The sequence below is a fragment of the Callithrix jacchus genome, chromosome 6, assembly GCF_049354715.1.
Source record: "Callithrix jacchus isolate 240 chromosome 6, calJac240_pri, whole genome shotgun sequence".
NCBI classification, from domain to species: domain Eukaryota; kingdom Metazoa; phylum Chordata; class Mammalia; order Primates; family Cebidae; genus Callithrix; species Callithrix jacchus.
In genome coordinates this window covers 47,911,904-47,920,472 of record NC_133507.1, presented here as the reverse complement: position 1 = coordinate 47,920,472, position 8,569 = coordinate 47,911,904, and the positions used below count along the sequence as shown (strand labels likewise).

Sequence of the window (8,569 nt, the reverse complement as noted above, 5' to 3'; positions counted from 1 at the left end):
CTCAAATTTCACTAGATATAGAATTCTGGGTTGACAGGTTTTTTTCTTTCAACTCTTTAAAGATATTCTTTCTCTATGTCTAGCCCCTTTTGTTTCTGATGAGAAATTTGCAGTCATTTGTTCTCCTATATAAAATAAATTATTTTTATCTGGCTTCATTTTAACATTTCCCTGTTTTTATTTTGTTTTTGGCAGCTTCTTATGACAGATTAGATGTTGGTGCATTTGGGTTGCTTGAGGACATTCTGTTTGTGGTTGGCTTCTTAAGTCTGTAAATTTATCTTTTCACCAAATTTCAGGAAATGTTTGCCATTATTTTCCATTTTTTTTCTATTCCATTCTTTCTCTTTCACTTTGTTATAGTTTTTAATAATACTCCACAACACATGGAGTCTCAGTTTATTTTTTTGTAATTATTTTTCTTTCTGTTTTTCAGATAGGATGCTTTGTATTGATCTATCTTCAGGTTCACTGACTCTTCTGTCATTTCAGTTTTGCTCTTCTGCTCATTCAGTAAATTTTCAAAATTTCAGGTATTGAATTTTTCAGGTATAGAATTTTCATTTGGTTCTTATTATGCTTTCTGTTTTTCTGCTGAGATTTTGTATTTTTTATTCATTGCAGATATATTTACCTTTATGTTCTTGAGAATGGTTATAATGACCTCTGTGTCATCTCAGTGGGATTTTATTTTGTTCTCTTAGGAATGGGTTATATTTTCTTGGGCTTTATTTGGTATATCAAATAGTTTTATATTACAGTATGATCATCATGAATGATTTATTATGGAAACTGTAGTTTATGTTATATTTATCCTAAGAACACTGTGTTCCCTCAAAAGGACTGACAGAACTCACCAACAGATATTATACTCATGGATTTGGTTCATTACAGAGAGTAGATTTAGATTATAATCAGTAGAAGTCAGACTCTTATACATAGAATCCAGGAGAAGTAACAAATGTGGAACTTTTGTTATCCTCTACCTGTGTAGTCAGAATGAATGATTCTCCTGCCATTGGTGCATGGCCGTATACATAGAGTATTGTCAATGGGAGAAGCTTGTCTGAGCCTTGGTGTTCAGAGTTTTTAATTTAAATCTGTTTTTACATGATTTCTGATTATTAGCCTTTTATATTCATGACCCCAGGGCAGAGGGCAATCTACTTGACAGAAGGTCTCTCCTTGGAAACTGACTTTCTTTTCTTGAATGGAACATTTATAGCTCTTCTGTCTCTTCTCTTTCCTACCTAAGAGGCTTTGTAGACACTCAGGCTAGGAAACTGGGTTTCTTCAGGAACCAAGTTATGCCTGCCCAGTCTTAAATCCTAGAGTGAGCACAACTTAACTGCACCCTAGCACGTGTTCATTAGCCACAATATATGCCAATATTACACATCAGAAGATGAATGATTCCATCTGGATCTTTGTGAGGAAACTTCATTTTCCTCTCATAAGAAACCTGGCCCATCTGATTTAACAGTTTCAAGGGATGGTCTCAAAATATCATGCTACATATTTCATGATGGTATATTGTTTAAAATTATGATGTTGTGAACATCATGTATAAGTCGTATTTGCTTATTTATAGGTAAACAGAGAAATACTGTAAATATAATATCTCACCCTACTGTTTAGTTAACTTGGAAGTCTATTGCATTTCAAAATGAAGCAGAATGAACGTTTCTTCATTTTATTCAAAATGAATAAAAATGTAAATGCTTTTATGAACAAAATTGTATATCTTTCCAATTCCAATAGACTACAAATAGTAGTAAAATGCATTTAAAAACTTGATGATCACATGATTACAAAGATAAGAGAACATGTGTCTTTAAGGTGTGGCAAGCAAGGTACCCGGTGCATGTTTAGGTGCCAACCCTGCACTTGTGCTAGCCTAAGAGTATCTCATTAATTTTTCTGCCCTGTACACCTTGCCTGCCTGACCCTAGTCCTGGCCCCCAATATGTCCCAGTTCGATCATTTGTGGAGTGCGTGACATGACAGTGAAAAATGCAAGGTATTCTCTCTAAGCCTCAATTTCCTCATAAAGAGATACCAGTAACTTAATTTTAATGTAACTACAGTGTGCAGGATGGAGGGAACATACAAATAAAGGGTCCATTAACAAGTTTTGAAAGTGCCTTTAAACTCACAAAACAATAGAGGTCTAACTGACCAGAGAAATTTAATTATTTTACTTTCCTGAGGAGAAAATTGACACAGAGTTGGAAGGTGCAGTGACTTATCATAGGCTATTCATGTTTTGGGGCGGAACCAAGGTTGCAGATAAGTTTCCTGGATTCTGTTCAACATGCTTTCCACTGTACCACACTTACTGCATAGCATAGTAAACTAGGTTGGGGACTCTGAATATGTAGAGGAAGCAAATGGATTCAGGAAATTTATGAAACAATCGCTGATAGTTGATCATTGTAATGATGACTAAGAAGTCATAATAGATAGATGTTTACAATTTGGACCATTGATAACTAGGAAAATGATGCCATCAACTGAAATAAATCATGAAATTTTGTAGGAGAGATGGTAGGTTGGCAAAGAAATGGAGTAGCAAAAGGATGCTTCAGCCAGGATGTGAAGGATTCAATCTATAATGAGAAATTTTTTCAGAAAGAAGTCTACTCGGGGTTTGTAATGGGATATATAGTCAGACTGGAAAAACTATGATGGTCTTTAAAAATAGGATAGTTTTCTGGGGTGTCTTAAGCATAGCATAGCTTATATGCAAGAAGCTGTTTTCAGTGATTTCTCAAAGTCCATCTGAGGCTTGTGGTTCTTTGAAGTCCTTAGATTTACTGCATTTAGTCTGTTAAATGGATGTTGGATATGGGACATAAAAATATGATGGATTTGAATTGACCTTTTGAATGGTGAGGGGAATCAGGTATGCTTTATCAGAGGGGTCACTGTGGTGTAACCTTTCCAGATCCTATGGGCTGGAGTGCTTTTAAAGACCCAAACACCTGAAAGCTCATCCATGCGCTAACCATATGTAGTCGTCATGTCTCCCAGGGAAGTTACAGACAAGAAAGATATGTCAGCAGGCAGCATTTGCACCAGAGAACTAGGAAGCTTCTTCAGTTGGCTTTTCATCAGTAAAAGTGGAGTGATGAGCATGGCCAAGTTGTCACAATAGAGATTCTTATAGAAAGTGATTCCGTAAGCTCAAGGTTACAATTAACACCATTTTAATTTTCTGGCTCAGTTGGAAATAGTCTTGCATTGGCCATTGTTCATTTTCTTCAACCATACCCAAGGACTCAAAATAATTTTAAGAGAAATGAATTTTATCAGATACTATAAACATTTCAACTTTTGTTGTAGTGAGAAAAATCAGTGACTAAAAATTGTATTTCAAAATCCTGCTTTTAAATTTGTCTTAGGCTGGAACCCATTGAAGTTATTTTTACTGTGGAGATATGTGAGTCTTGGTGGTTTCAACCAAATACATTTGCTGTATCTTAATGGAATAGTTTATTTATAGCATCTTGATGAGAATTTGGGGGCTGCTTGTCCATTTAATTATGGTGATGGGCACCACTCACAAAGAGAGAATGTGTTCAAAGCTACACTCTTTTCTTTTCTTTTTTTTTTTTTTTTTGAGATGGAGTTTCGTTCTTGTTACCCAGGCTGGAGTGCAATGGTGCGATCTCGGCTCACCGCAACCTCCGCCTCCTGGGTTCAGGCGATTCTCCTGCCTCAGCCTCCTGAGCAGCTGGGATTACAGGCACGTGCCACCATGCCCAGCTAATTTTTTGTATTTTTAGGAGAGACAGGGTTTCACCATGTTGACCAGGATGGTCTCGATCTCTTGACCTCGTGATCCACCCGCCTCGGCCTCCCAAAGTGCTGGGATTACAGGCTTGAGCCACCGCGCCCGGCCCACTCTTTTCTTTATGGTGCATAACTTTATTTCAATTACTATTATAGAGAAGAATATGTAATGAATATTACTAACATTATTAATTTAGCCAAACCAGAGAAAAAATATTTCTATAGACTTGGAGCAGTGTGATTTCATTAGAGCATGCATTGAAATTGGGCATTTAGGGATAGTGACTGCTCTTGGTATGAATCTATTTGGATGGAATGGAAAGTGTCTATAGGGATGAAGTTTGATGTGCTGGATCTTGGGGCCATGGAGGAAGGTGATGCTGAAATGATGGAGACATTATGGGGTCTATGCTCAAGCCCAGTCTATGGGCAAAAGTCAGTCTCTTTAGCTTTGAACAGGCTAAAGCGGAATTCAGAACCATTTTGGAAGGTTTTGCAGTTTTGTGAAGCATTGGAGCAGAAATTTTGATGCACATATCTCTTAGTCAAGCGATGGGACACTGCAAATAAATAAGAGGTTTTTACTTTTCCTTGCAGCATTGTCATTCTTGTTCTATAGTTAATGTCCATTTCATGGAGAAATATAGGATCAAACTCTTGATGAAAAGTTATAAAATTTAGGTTTTATCACCACCATGCTTTTAACGGTAAGAAAAAATGTATTTATTATTTATTCATTCATCATATGTTTTCAACTGGATTCTAGATTATCAATTAAAGGATCAAGAGAAACATCAAAAGCAAAGGTGAAATTGTGGAGGTCTGTTGGCTTTATATAGCCTTCTGATCATAACTGGATAATATTTTAAAAGGTGATATACTATGACAAGAGTGATGCTTAGTTAGAATATGAGCTGTTTTACACCTACTGTGTTCTACCTGAGATATCACAAATATTTGTGGTTATTGCACATCCCCTGTAGATATTAGTGTTTGTAATCCCTGATCCAGAAGTATGTCTTCAAGGACCATATAGAAACATTATGTCTTTACATTACATAAACATCACCAGGTCTGACCAAGCTTTAAGTTCAAATAAAGTCTCACTAACATGAATACTAATTAATTATCTTTCTTTTATTCTACATATATGACTGTAGAACTTCAGCAGCACTTATTTCTGCATATATCAGGGGATATCTCACATGTGTATAAGAAAAAAATCTACTCATGGTTTTTTTACCCTGCTGCCAGAAAGTCTTTGGAGGGAGCAGTCTCACCACGGATGCTGCAGTTGATGCCTCGTGGGGAAAGCATCTTCGCTGAGACTGAGGGCGGCTGCCACTGCTTGGCCATGGCCCTTCAGGCCCCACCAGATATTGCTACTCTATTTCAGTCCACAGGTGGAGTATTCCTTTTTCCATATTAGTTTTAAACTTATAAAAATGTGCCAGAGCCCATATTCTTAGGGTTTCACTGGACAATGGCTTGTTTAGTGCTGAATTTAATTATTCTTCCTCATTCATTGCCCAACCCATCCTTAGAACTGTTTGGCAGAATAACACTGGGATATCACATTATATATCATTTTTTTCTTCTATCTTTCCTCATGTTCCTCCAATCTCAACTCCCATGTATTTCTTTTTCCTCCTTTCAGTAAAAATACAGAATGTCTAATGCATTTCGCCTTACCCAAATAGGCACTCTGAAACATGACCCTCAGTCCTTTAAGCAGATAGTAGAACTCATTTTTGGACTAGCAGGTTATACTACTAAATTGGTATCACCTAGTATAGTTAAAAAACTGCATTTCTTTTCATCTTTTTATAGTTTGTGTACCCATAATCACATCTAGATAGGTATATGCGCAAGTACAATCTTATCCTTCATTTATTCTAGTAAGTTCTACTTAAACATTCCTTTCTTGACATCTTTGGTTTGCTTGTAAATTAAAGTTCAGCTAATCAACATTCAATTCTTTACATACCTTCTATAATAAATAAGAGTTATACAACATACATTAGCCTTGCCTTGTCATACGTTTTCCAATATTCTCTAAACACGTCAACCTTCTTCAAGACCATTCAAGACTCTGTCTATGAATCTTTTTATGGTTAGTCATGTCTTGTTTCAGCAACTGCCATCACATTAGTTCAGTTTCAGAAAGGGCTTTTTTTTTTTAATAGTTAAGAGATTTTATTCTAACAGCTATAATTACAGTGCTTGTTTGTCGAAATGAAAACTGAAAACAAGTATACAAAACAGTTGATTACTAATCGTGTATTGAAAGCAGCAAGAGGTTCCACGACACCAAACAGACCAGTTCTGAGGTTTCCCCAAGATAAATTTAACAGCTCCAGCTTCTTCAGTGTTTATCAAAATACAAAAGAAAAAAGTAGAGGTTGTCTTTTTCGATGGCAAATCGGACCCTTGCAGGCTGAGGGAAAGAAAGCTACGTCACACACTGAGGTGGGGTGCTCCAGAGGGGCTGTGGGTCTAGGTGGACCGCCTGCCCCGCCTGCTCGCGCTCCTGCTGGTGAGACCCCAGACATCCTGCCAAAGTGTCTGAGCGAGCAGAGCAGTGGGGATGACGGACTCACTCTGGCCACATGCTGACCGAGGGACAGGTGGGGCCCTGTTTCCCACAGGCTGCCTGAAGGTGGGCCGGGCGGCCTGCAGGAGAGTGGGGCGGCTGTGGGCTCCCAGCCTGGCCCCTGGGAACCAGGTGGGCACAGGAACAAGCACATGGCTATGGAATGCAGGGTGACCCAAGGACAAGCGAGTTGCAGGATCTCTATTGTGACCATCCAGAATTGATCGCGGTCTGCGGCGCCACCGTCTCACATTCCCAAGGGGAACAGCCCGGCTGGCGACCTGCATCCAGGCCGTATCTGCAAATCTATGTTAGGCAGGGTCTCCCTTCTGTGTGTTCAAGTGTTCTCGACTTGGATTTTTAACTATTTAAAAAAATGCACTGAGTTTGGGTTAAAAACCAACCACCAAAATGGATTTTAACACAGCTCTAAAGCCAAGAGCGTCCCCCGCTTTCCCAACACATCGACTCCTGGAGGCCAGGTGCCCACAGGCCCACATCCCCTCTCAGCACTGAACAGTGAGTTGATTTTTCTTTTTACAATAAAAAAAGCTGAGTAATATTGCATAGGAGTACCAGAAACTGCCTCATTGGGAACAAAAACTATTTACATTAAATAAAAAGCCTGGCCACAGGCTGCGTCTGCCACATTTACAGCACGGTGCGATGCACACTGTGACCAAACCACGGAGGCAGCTTCTGGCACTCACACCACTAGCCGCACGTTTGCCACATGAGAGTAAAGCAGAGGGTGAGAGGAGTGAGAGGGAGGGGGTTGCGTTCACTTCTGGTTCCGGAGCTGATTGGACAGCCAGTCCAGTCCTTCATACAGCCCGTCACCGCTGGTGGCGCAGGTGGCCTGAATGTACCAGTTCCTGTGGTGTAGGGAGTGCAGCCCCAGCTTGTCTGTGATCTCGGCCGCATTCATGGCGTTGGGGAGGTCCTGCTTGTTGGCGAACACCAGGAGGACAGCATCCCGGAGCTCATCCTCAGCCAGCATCCTCATGAGCTCCTCACAGACCTCGTTCACGCGCTATCATTGTTGTCCATCACGAAGATCAGGCCTTGTGTGTTCTGGAAGTAGTGGTGCCACAGAGGCCGGATCTTGTCCTGGCCACTGACGTCCCACACAGTGAAGCTGATGTTCTTGTACTCCATGGTTTCCACATTGAAGCCTATGGTGGGAATGGTGGTCACGATCTCACCCAGCTTTAGCTTGTACAGGATCGTGGTCTTCCCTGCAGCCTCCAGGCCCACCATGCGGATGCGCATTTTTTTTTTTTTTTTTTTTTTGCCAAAAAGGCCCTTGAAGAGGTTGGCGAAGATGTTCCCCATGCTTGTGGACAGGTGGAAGGACACTGGCCAGGGACACCTCAGCGGCTGCTGCCCCCATCCAGGCTTTGGTTTCGCTCCCACAAGATGGTGGCTCTCTCAGAAAGGGTTTTTAATGGAACACAGCTCTTTTCTTTTCTATCTATCTATCTATCTTTTTTAATTTTTTTTTGAGTCAAAGTCATACTCTCTTGCCTAGACTGGAGTGTAGTAGCCAATCTTCTCTCACTGCAACCTCCGCCTCCCATTTCAAGCGATTCTCCTGCCTCAGTCTCCTGAGAGCTGGAATTATAGGCACAGGCCAGTAAGCCCAGCTAACTTTTGTAATTTTTAGTAGATACAGGGTTCTACCATGTTGCCCAGGCTTGTTTCGAACTCCTGGGCTCATGTGATCTGCCAGCCTCGGCCTCCCAAAGTGTTGGGATTACAGGCATGAGCCACTGCACCAGGCCATGGAACACTGCTTTCTTGAAAGATGTTAATAAGTGTTTATTGGGAGGGGTGGAGAAAGAAATATGTGCCCAACTAAACTTGGGTAATTCTGTTCACTCTTATTTACCTTTCTAAGTGTACCTAAACACATTAAAAGTTTTAAGTGCTTTAAAAGTGAAGAAACTAATTTTGCATCCAGTCTTATATATGCTCTAACATTTATATTACATTTGTTACATGATGCGGCTTTGTTAAACTGAAATTTCTTAAGAATAAATCAATGTTCTTTATGTCTGTCATTAACTCTCCTTGGTATGTGATTCAATATTGTCTATAGTTTTGCCAAATTTACTTATTAGGCCTGGTGCTAGGTCCTGGAGGTTTTAAGATAAGTAATTTTTATAAAGGTTAATAGAC

At 40.0% G+C, this 8,569-nt stretch overlaps 1 pseudogene across 1 annotated transcript; it reads right to left on the bottom strand.

Moving 5' to 3' along the window:
• Positions 1 to 6,060: 6,060 nt before the first annotated feature.
• LOC103793706 (ADP-ribosylation factor 1 pseudogene) lies at positions 6,061 to 7,779 on the bottom strand (annotated as a pseudogene). The gene has a single exon (XR_620823.5). The product of XR_620823.5 is annotated as an ADP-ribosylation factor 1 pseudogene (transcript).
• Positions 7,780 to 8,569: the final 790 nt, after the last annotated feature.